Source organism: Henckelia pumila, chromosome 4, assembly GCF_033568475.1.
Source record: "Henckelia pumila isolate YLH828 chromosome 4, ASM3356847v2, whole genome shotgun sequence".
In the NCBI taxonomy this organism is placed as follows: Eukaryota; Viridiplantae; Streptophyta; class Magnoliopsida; order Lamiales; family Gesneriaceae; genus Henckelia; species Henckelia pumila.
The window spans coordinates 183214308-183226183 of record NC_133123.1 but is presented as its reverse complement, the minus strand read 5'-3'; the positions used below and the strand labels follow the sequence as shown (position 1 = coordinate 183226183).

The following is an 11876-nucleotide window of genomic DNA, read 5'->3' as shown; positions in this document are numbered from 1 at the left end:
CAAGCATGTTAGAAAACACTTATGAATATTGATCTTGAGAAGTTGAGGAACACATGTGTAGTTTCATGCTTTTGTCGGATTCCAAACTGTTAGATTGATGTATTAGCTAGTTATAAACATGTTTAGATCTTGTTCTTTGTATTTATACATGTTCTAGATTTGTAAAACATGGATTGGAATGAGTTGGAAGGATCAAAATTTTGCTGCTGAAAAACAGAGCACCAAGCTGCCCAAAGCTGAGCCCGAGCTGCACTTTTTGGCAGCCCTGGCGCAGCCCAAAAATCCCCAACCCGAGAGTAGGGTTAGGGAGGGGCGCTCGAGCGGCGGTCCTTGACCGCCCGAGCGCACCCCTAAATTGAAAAAAAAATTGTTTGATCTTCTTTCTTACTTGTTTAATTAATGATGTTTAAATATTAATTTCCCTAAGAATGAGATTAGCAACCCGAGGCCCTACAGGTGAGGTCTCGCGAGTATGAAGATACGGTGATCGGCCAAGTTGTCAAAGAGTGGGAGGCGATTGAAGAGTTGCGTCTTTATCTCTCTACTGTTCATCCACGAAGTTCATTGAACTTCGAGAGAGACTATGCCGTCCAGATGCGGTATTATGAAGAGAAGCTGGGGTCAACTGATCCGATGAAGATCTTCAGTCCTGAGGGCGTGTTCTTGCTCTTGCTCTATAAGGAGCTTAAAAGACTGGAGCGTATTCGGTCGGAGGACATTGGCTACGTTCGCTATCCTACCAGAGAGCTTACGTTCTTCATGCACTCATGGAAGCTTGCAGTGGAGAGGGAGATAACTAAGGGGGTAGCAGCCTTCGAGGCTTTAATGTAATCGATTCCTCCTGTAAAACTCCATGTTAAGATGAAGTAAAAAAAATATTTTGCGCATTATCTGCTGATTTTATGTATAAGTATCGTAGAAGATATTATTATCATGTCGATTCAAATAAAAATGTATTTAGCATTAAAAGCAATGTGAATAAAGCGGCGGATATAGATGATTACGGGTTACAGTCGGGATAATCGTAAGAGGATAATAATAATCAGAAGAAATACGATGCAAATAGTGACTATTTTGATCTTTCAATAAATGCAAGGTACACAAATATCGATAAAGTAGGCTTATCAAAGGTCTGTGCCAATATCTTGTAAAGATATTCTCGATGGTTCAGTGTAGGTAAATGTTGGCCTACTGGACCTTTGGCCTTCTGGTTTCCTTGCTTATAAATATTGTGCCTTTGGCAAGAAAGAAAACACAACTTAGTTCAAGCAAAATATAAAGCATATCGCAATGGATGAGTCTGATTTTGAAAGAAGAAAGGTTGTGTACAGAAGTAGAGTCATAGCAAGAGGCATGCGTATCTGGCTGCTGCTGGAAACAATTCATCAGAGAATGCACACAGGTGTGGCTGTCATGAATTCAAGCCTTGCTGAGGGGTTTTTGTGATGCAAGCTTACCTTGTAGACCAGAGCACCCGTGCTATGCTAAGGCCTGCTGCTGTGAGACTCTTGATGTTGTTGGCAGAGAGAGACGATATGTAGAACATTTGTTCGAGGATGATGTCTGCAACGGTCAAGGTTCACTCTCTCACTAGATGATTGAGTGGAGTCACGAGATGAGAAGCAGGATCACTGCGGCTCATTTTGAATATAGACTCAATAGAGGGTTAGTTTGACAGAAAATGCTTTATGCATCATTGTAATGAATTTTATCTTTAATGAAATGAAGCATTCCCCCTAAACGCATGCTTATCTTAACTTAACTTAACTCTATTAAACCAAGTACATTACGGAAATAAGAAAACTTAGCATCCGGTAGTGGCTTGGTGAATATGTCTGCTGCTTGCTGGTCAGTAGATATGTAAATCATCTGAATCTCCTTCTTGACCACATGTTCACGTATAAAATGATGTTGCACATAAATGTGCTTTGTCCTTGAATGCATCACTGGATTCTGAGTGATTTCAATGGCACTAGTGTTGTCGCAAAATATAGGGGCTTCACTTGACTGTATTCCATATTTTCGAAGTTGTTGTTGTATCCAATGTATTTGAGCACAACAACTGCCAGCTGCTAGGTATTCTGCTTCAGCGGTAGAGGTGGCAATTGATGTTTGCTTCTTATTAAACCATGAAATAAGTCTGTCTCCCAGAAATTGACAAGATCCACAAGTACTTTTTTTATCAATCTTGCACCCTGCATAGTCTGCATCTGAATAACCAAGAAGATTAAATTTTGGGTCTTTGGTGCTGCTTGAAATCTTGCACATAGGCATACAACAAACATAATATCAGGCCTACTAGCAGTGAGGTAAAGTAATGAACCTACGAGACCTTGATACATTGTTACCTCAACTGGTGCTCCTGCCTCGTCTTTATCAAGCTTGATGGAAGCACTCATAGGAGTGGAGATGGCAGAGCAATTCTCCATACCAAACTTTTTGATAAGTTATTTGGTATACTTAGCCTGATTTATGAAGATGCCATTTTCAAGCTGTTATACTTGCAGTCCGAGAAAGAATTTTAATTCTCCCATCATGCTCATCTCAAATTGTTCCTGCATCAACTTAGAGAACTTCTCGCATGAACGAGGATTAGTTGATCCAAATATGATATCATCTACATAGATTTGAACAAGTAAAATATGATCACTTTTAGTAAATTTAAAAATTGTTTTATCGACTGTTCCTATGACAAAATTGTGATCTAATAAGAATTGCAATAATGTGTCATACCAAGCTTGTGATGCTTGTTTTAAACCATAAAGAGCTTTATCAAGTTTAAAAACATGATTAGGAGTTGAGGGACTAATAAAACCTGGTGGTTTCTTTACATATACTTCTTCCTGAAGTACCGCATTGAGGAAAGCTGACTTGACATCCATTTAATAAACTTTGAAGTTTTTGTGAGTAGCATAGTCAAGAAATATTCTGATGGCTTCAAGCCTTGCTACTGGAGCAAATGATTCATCAAAGTCAATGCCCTCTTCTAGTCTAAATCCTTGAGCAACCAGTCTGGCCTTGTTTCTAATAACTGTTCCATCCGCATTTAATTTGTTACGAAACACCCATCTGGTGCCTATGATATTTTGATTTTCCGGTCGAGGAACTAGATTCCAAACTTTTTTTCTAGTAAATTGATTTAGTTCCTCCTGCATTGCTTCAATCCAGCTAGCAACTTGTAAGGCTTCATCTACGTGTTTAGGCTCTAGCTGTGAAATGAATTCTGCATGAAATAGTTCATTAATCATTTGATTATGTGTACGGAGAGGGGCAATAGGGTTACCAATGACCAGCTCGGTGGATGATTTTTACTCCACCAAAGATTTGGCCCAAGGGGATTTGTGCCTTGATTTGTTGGAGTGTCATCCTCATTTCTGACTGTGATACCGGGTTCAATGATTTCTCTAATTCTCTGTTCGTCATGATCTTGATCTATTCTTCCTTCATTAGGTTGAACAATCACTTCTACTGGTTCATCTCTTGTGACAGGAGGTTCATCGTTGTCACTTTCATCATCTAGAACAGTTGATTCCAGCCTATTTGCTAGATCTTTGATATCGGTAAGGGATTTATCTGCACATATAGTAGTTTCATAAAAAATAAAATTAATGGATTCCTCTACTGTCAGTGACTTTTTGTTGAATACTCGATAAGCTCTACTGCCAAAGGAATATCCAACGAATATTCCTTCATCTGCTTTAGCATCAAAGGTTGTTAGACGATGTTTTCTATTATCATGAATGAAGCATGTACAACCAAATACTTTAAAATAAGAAACATCGGGTTTTGTGCCATTCCAGATCTCATATGGTGTAATATTGTGTTTTTTGTTAATTATAGATCTGTTTTCAGTGTAGCACGCTGTGTTAATTGCCTTTGCCCAGAGTCTTTGAGATACGTTAGAATCATCAATCATAGTTCTAACTGCTTTTTTGAGTGTTCGATTTCTTCTTTCAGCAACATCATTTTGCTGTGGGGTCCGAGTAGCAGAAACTCATGCCTGATTCCCTGGTCATCTAGATAGGATTCAAGGGTTTTTTAAAAAAATTCAGTGCCTCTATCACTCCTGATTCGATCTATCCCACTACGTTTCTCATTTTAAAAACATTTAAAAATCTTTATCAGGTGATTAGCTGTTTGATCTTTGGATGATAAGAAAATTACCCAAGTAAAACGAGAGTAATCGTCCATAATCACTAAAATATATCTCATTCCCCTTAAGCTCCTGACCGGTATAAGACCAAATAGATCCATGTGTAACAGGTCTAAGCATAAGAAGAAGATATACACCCTTTGGTTTTAAAAGTAGCTCTAACTTGTTTGCCCTGCTGACAAGCCGAACAAACTCTATTTTTTTAAAATCACATTTGGGAAGGCCAAAAACCAAATCTTGTTTACTCAGATGTTCAATGGACTTAAAATTTAAATGATTGAGCCATTCATGCCATAACCACTGCTTATCATTTTGAACAACAAAACACGTAGGAGCTAATGGTTGTTTATTTTGCCAATTTAGCCTATAAGTGTTTTGTTCTCTTAGTCCGGTTAACATAATATCACCATTACTAGATTTTATCATGCATGTGTGCTTGTGAAATTCAATAGTGTAACCATTATCACATAGTTGACTAATGCTGATCAGATTATAACATAGGTTATCAACAAGAAATACGTCATTAATAATAATGTTACCATAAGTAATCTTACCCTTACCCACGGTCTTACCTTTGAGTTATCACCAAAAATAATTTTAGGCCCTTTGTATTGTATGATTTCAGATAATAAATCTTTATTTCCAATCATGTGTCTAGAGCATCCACTGTCAAGATATCACGTTTTCTTTTCCATTGGACTATTCTTCTCGGCTGATTTTACTGATAGTACCTGCAAGAAGAATATATAACCATGGTACCCTTATCTATTTGGGTCCAAACTGTATTAGACCTTTCGGGACCCACACCTGAATTACTCTAACAGTTTTACCAGTATGTGTATCTATATAGTGAGTCGGTCGAGGTGTACGATGTGCACTTGTGTGTGGTCAGGATCTTACAGTGTACTGTTTGAACTTTTGATCTTTGTTGTCCAGTCTGTATCATTTTTGAACAGGCGAGCAATTGAAGTGCCGGTTCTGTGTCACCTGATGATTACTGTACTTGGGTTGACTTGGTTCAAACCTCGACTATTTGAACTTAGATTGGTTTCCTATTCTTTGTTCATTCAATCTAGGTCTACTCCATGTCTCTCCTTTCCTTGGAATCTTAGGCTCCACATATCCTAGTCCTTTATGCTTACCTTTGCTCTCATAGCGACTTGGCTGCTCATCATAAATCTTTGGTTCAGCATGTTCATATATCGTACTAGATCGAACAAATCTTATTGCATTAGGATCGTTCCCAATAGAATACGATTGAGTATTTTCCTTCGGAAGAGTACATTCATTTGAGCCATATTCAAGACCGGTTCTATCACCTTCTTGTTTTTGGTTCTCATGTATCTTATCCAATGAGGTAGAAGCATTATTCCAAGAGTTGATTTTTTTAAGCAACTTTTGATTCTCAAATAAAGTGTCTTGGAATACTCGTTTCATATCATCATTCTCAGCAGCCAACAGGTTTAGCTTAGTCCTTAGACCATCAAGTTCTTTTTGTTGTAAACAGCTGGATTCCCTTGACTTATCCATGAGACATTCCTTTTCTGTTTTTACTTCCTCGAATGATGTAGAAAGCTTCTTATACTCGGTGAACATCTCATTAAGAGCTTGAATGAGTTCTTTTGTAAAATCAGGTGAGTTAAAGTCAAATACCTCAGTGTTGTCTTCTTCATGTTGAGAGTTAGCCAAAAGAAACTAAACTTGCTCTTCCTCACTTTCTTCGGATGAGCTATCTGTATCGGCTGAGTCGGACTTTGTTTCTGCCCATTTGCTTTTACCTTCGCCTGCAACTAGCACTCTTTTTTCCTTCTTCTTTCGGAACATTCTTCTTCCTTCTTTGCCTTTTTTTCTCATAATGCTGCTTTCTTTCTTCGTTCTTAGGCTTGGTACAATCTGCAATAAAGTGGCCTTGCTTGCCACAGTTAAAACACGCAGGACCATCCTCTGTATGGTCTTGTTTATAATAAGGTTTAAACTTTGTTTTATTATTACGCATAAATTTTCCAAACCTTTTGATAAAAAGAGACATTTCTTCGCCACTCATCTTGTAAGGACCGTGATTATTTATTTTTAATTAGAGAATATTTAATTTGGGAATATTTAGAGTTTAGAATTAAATTCTAATATTCTTAAATTAATTAGGATTTAAATTTAATTAAATCGCTTTTCCGAGGTCTGATTTACAAATAATGGAAACTTGAGGGGCTAAAATGTAATTTTCAGATTTAGTGGAAGACACGTGGCTTCTTTATGGGTTTGAACATGTATATGAATTAAATTCATCAGATTTTTAGCAACAAAAATCGAGAGAAGATGGAAATAAGACCTCAAGCCAAATTTCCATCTTAAATCTTCATTATCTCAAGATTCGACCGTCCGATTTCAAAGTCGGACATTGCATTGAGATCCTCTTTTCACGAGCTACAATTTGATGTAAGTACCTCCATGAATCAGAATATTTCGAAATTCTAGTGTTGAGATCAGATTTGGTTGCTTATATGTGATCTTGAGATGATATTGAATGTATGTTGACATCGGATCGAAGAACTAATGTCGTATGTAATTGTTATGAGGTTCCAGATATGTTCGAACCTTTTCTAATTCTGAGTTTCTGGTTTTGTGATATATTTTAGCTGATATGAAGTTGGTTGGATGTTAGAATTGATTTGGTTATTGTTTCGGTTACCGATTTTGTACCGTTACGCCGCCGGTTCAAGAAATTATCATGATTTTTTTTAGTGTTCTTGCAGCTGAGAAATGTATAAGATTAAAGGCTGATATAGTGGTTTGTTATCATATATTTCAGCTTGTTCTTATAGTGTTTCGAGTTCGAGAATTTAGCGGCGACATCGGAATAGACAAGAACAATGTTTGAAACCATTTGCCTTTGAATAATTGAGTTGGAAAGTTGAGCAGATTTTAAGATATGTTCTTGATGTTATGTTTTTAGATTTCAAGTACTTTCAGACTCGACATTGAAAGGTATAAATCGATAAAACCATGACGGGATAGAATATTCGAGATAGATACAATTCTCGAATTCCCTAAACCACATACTTGTATGCTTAGTTGATTTGCTTGTTTGTATGTATAATGTGCACTTAGTTGTCTAGCATGTGTTATATGTTTTGGTTTTGGTTTATTGTATATGGATTATAGCTTAATGCATTAGTTGCTTATGCATTCATATTGAGCCAAAAAACAAGACGCATAGAGGGCCTGGCGGCCTAGATTGCAATTGACATTTGGTAAGTTGTAGTAAGTGGCAATGGATATAGATTTAATCCTAGAGCTAGATGACTTACTATGATTGTACCAAAGTCAAGGGATTTAAGATGTTCGACGCCACCTCGAGAGGGAGAGTCGATGGTTAGTTGAAGATTTTATTCTCCGGGATCCCAAGAACCAAGAATTCTTTGTATCAGACTTGATATCCTATCCTTTGGAACATACATTTTATTTTTTCTTAGCTTTATTGCAGGTTCATATCGTTTATACTGGGAATTATATTTTTCATCGGAATTATCCGGCTATTGCTTTGTTTTGTATGTGTGCATTGAAATAGGTGGGGCAGTAGCTGGGCAGAGAAGTCGTGAATAGCTCGAGATAACAAGATTAGCATGTGGTGATTTTGGGTTTAAGAAGTAGAGTTGATGTCAACATTTGTATCTAGATCTTGTGATATGAATCTTGATGTGTAAGATTAGCAAACACGATTACAATTTGAATCGCACCCTCTAATCAATAAACAAAAGATCCAAAGTTTTGCCCAATCTTGGAAACAAGTAAAATTGATAGGATTTTGGATTTCCACCTTTAACCGATGGTACGATTAACAACAGAAATCACGACAATTGAAACCAAAAAAAACCTTCAGATAACTTGTATCAGACAATCTTCAGTGAGAAACAATCGACAACGCTTCCAAGTAATTAAAGTAAAAAAGTTTGATTTGAAGAGCAAAGCAAAGCTTTGAATAAAATTCTTGAAAGAATTTCAATAATTTTTTTGTATAAACTGAATCTGAATTATTATTAATGAAATAAACAAAAGTTTTTATAGTTTACAATAAAAAATAAAAGATAATCCAAAATATAGGCTAAAGATATCAAAGATATCATCTAGAAAGTTTCCTAGTATAATTAAAACTCTCAAAAATAGGAAAATAACATCAAAATATCAAAATCCCGAACACATACACAACATGCCAAATTGTGTGTAAATTTTCGGAAAAACTTGCTCGCTCGAGCGAAGGTGCATGCTCGCTCGAGCGAGGAAGTTTTTGCCTCGCACTTGCCTGTGCGCTCGCTCGAGCAAGAAAGACTCTGCCCGAAAACTTTCAATGCGCTCGCTCGAGCGAGATTTGGTTGCGCTCGAGCGAGACCTCTTCTGCCTCAATGCTATTTTCTTCACTGTTTTTGACTCCCAACACTTCAAGAACAGATAGGCAACTTTCAAATTGATCTTCAATTGCTCCAACTCCATCTTTATAATTTAACATCAACATTTGAAGTGCCTTATTGAATTTATTAGCTCGACTCCTCGTGATTGGTCCGCGTGGAAACTCCAATGGATCTCGAACTCCCTTTGCCACTCGATCCACATGTGATCTATCTATGATTGCATCATCCTCCCATTTTTAAAAATGATTTGTCCTCAAATCTTGTTTGTCTCCTACATCAAACAAAGATAAGTCAGAAACATTAAATGTAGTACTCACGTAATACTCACCTGAAAAATCTAGTTTGTAGGCATTGTCGTTGATTTTCTGCACGACTTGAAAAGGACCATCCCCTCGAGGTAACAACTTTGAACGTCTCTTCTCCGAAAAACGCTCTTTTCTCAGATGCAACCTGAAATGACCCTCACTTCTAAACTAAATTAAATAATAAAGAAAATACTGATTTATAAAAAAATTTCCATGACTTATTTGAAAATACTTAAAACCAACCTGTCACACTCAGCAATTCAAAAATAGAATACACTCAAAAAAAAAAAACAAATACGATAATCATAATCTTCCGAAAATAAAACATCCAAAAGTTCAACATTTTTGACTTTAAATTCCAACAAACTATTCTATAAATTCTTAAGCTTACATTTATCCAATCAACAAAAATGGAAGACTTTAAAGCATTAAAGTAAACTGTTGCGGAAGTCTAGCATAGGTCGGAGGGATGTGTCGTGCCCGCATCGCAGTCCACTCGATGGTCCTGCCCCTCGATCTCAATGATTATTTAACCTGCACCAAGCAAGCATAATGAGTTTAATGACTCAGCAAGTATATGCAGTAAAATAACAAGGGTTAAAAATACCTGTGGCAATACTTAAAGTACTGTACATATAATACTTTGAAACTTAAATTGAAAAGTTGTATGATAAAAGAGAATGAGACTAACTGTATGAAATGAATGCACACAATGAAACTCACTCTTTAAAACTTTGAACTTTCTTAACTTAACTGAACCTCATGCATGACTGAAACTGAATTTAAATTAAGACGAGTCAAATTGATACTGAAACTGAAACTGTAAACTTAGATCCTTGAATTGTGACCCTCTGTTTTTTATCAATCAGTAGCTGCAGTGCACTATGCCGGCAAGATGCCGAGATTTCTCCCGATGTGACTTACCTCTTTATCTATCATTTGGTAGGGATTTCGAGATTTCTCCCGATCTCACACTACACATCTATTTTTTGTAGGGATCCTGGGATGTCTCCTGATCTCGTTCTACCCGTATATTTGGCAAGTGAGTGAGGCATCTCCCAACCCATCAATACCCTGTCTTGTCACAATCAACTCACTTAATTCAAAAAATATATATTTTCTTTTTCCTTCTTTGACTCGACACAAAATACTTAGCATGCATGAATAAAAATGAGTCCCTTTGTAAACATTTATTTGGCTCGAAGACGAGATTCACGCACACGAATATGCAACTTTAGGGAATGAAACTCAACTAAAAAATGTGGGTATTAGGTGAGTGAGTGGCTGCCCCTAAGCTAAATGTCCAACTTATTCTTCAACTTTCCTCAATCATGCCTTAAACCGAGCAAACAAATCGTAAAACCCTTAACTCTTTCTTACCTTAACTGAATCCCATTCCACTTGAACCGACACTTGCTAACCATTTCAAACTAACCCTAGGACTAGGTTATGACCTCCAAAGACCACCCGAGCAACCCGATCGAAATTGATTTCCGGACAGCCCTCAAACTTGTCAAAAATTCTGCACTAGACATCTCAACCTGAGAAATTCCTAACTTGACCAGTACTAACTCGATTCGCTCCCAAAATGAACCGACGCGACCATCACATCATGAATTTGACTTAGGACCATACCTCACCCATCCATTTTTGCTCAACACATTCTGTTTATTCAATCACTCAACAGCTCACACTTTGCTCTTAAAATTTCTGCTCCGACCCTTCAACTTAAATGACCCTTAACCTATTGAAATCTTAACCAAATCGAGCCCAATTTATACCGATGTGACCACAACGTCTTAATCTTGACCTAGGACCAGCCCAAGACATGACCAGACCAGATGTGATGCCTCCCCTGCCCCGAATTCAGTAACCCCTGCCCAAAGAATCCATCACCCTACTTCACTTCTACTTTGAGGAATCAACTCCATGCCCTTTTTCCTTACCTATACCTCCTTCCATACCACCAAACACACCTATTGACATGTCTTAGGACTTAACACAAGCACCTAGGAAGCCGTCAACCACATGTCCACTCCACAATTCAAAAACAACATGATCATGCACCAAAATGCATTAAACTCGTGAACAACCAATGAAGCCAAAAAGGGAATCAACAAAATGCTCAAACACACTTCAATCTCAGCCCTCAAACCATGTAAATTTCGAATTATAGGGCATGCAACCATATAAATTTCGAATTATAGGGCATGCAACTTCTCAAGTCAAGTTTCACCATACAACTCTCAAACCTTCATTCTCAAGCATATTTCAAAAATTTACATGAACTTGGCTGAAAGACTTGAGAAATTCAAACCTCAACATATCCATTTCACCAGAATTTCAAAATATTTCAAACGTTATAGCACAAGAATCTAAATAGCTAGCTCGGTGTCCAAAGAAGTGACTATACTTGCCTAGATTGAGATGCTTAAAAAAAAAGAGAGAGCAAGGGCCGATGGAAACCAGTTGGAGTACGGCTAACACAGCTGTTGCACCTCCTAAACTTGAGCTCCGGTCGGCTATGGAGGCTGTTGGATGGCGGCGGTGGCCGGAGAAGCTTGGAGGAAGAAAAGAAGGTGGGTGCCGATGGGGAAGGGAAATGAGGGAGAGGGAAAAATGGAAGGAGGCGTGAGAGGGAGTGTGAGTTGGAGGCTAGGGTTTATTTCTTTTGTAATATATTTAATTTTAAGTGTAGGTGTTTGTGTATGTATAGGTGTAAGTATATAAAAGTAGGTGTGTGAGCGAGTTTTAAAAAAATGCTACTTGCTTATAACAATTCTTGCACTACACACACTATTTCTTTCAAAATTCCTAATGTTTAAAAATTCAAGTATTGAAATAAATAATTTAGATATCACTAGTCCGGGTTTGAAATTGCTATTTTGTTTTTGGAAAATTCTCAAGTAAGCTTAAAAATTGCTACAACGGCAATTTTGGTCACCTGGAAAATCTTAAAAGTAAATACTTGAATTATTTTACTCAATTCTCACAAATGTGTAACTCTTGAAATAA

The 11876-nt window shown here is 37.2% G+C and overlaps 1 long non-coding RNA gene across 1 annotated transcript; it reads right to left on the bottom strand.

The window, feature by feature from the left end:
- Positions 1–8311: 8311 nt before the first annotated feature.
- Positions 8312–11483, bottom strand: LOC140867721 (uncharacterized). The gene is made up of 3 exons (XR_012145243.1): positions 11328–11483; positions 9253–9395; positions 8312–9006 (listed from the first exon to the last, which is right to left on the bottom strand). It is a non-coding gene; the product is annotated as an uncharacterized lncRNA (long non-coding RNA).
- Between the last annotated feature and the right edge of the window lie 393 nt (positions 11484–11876).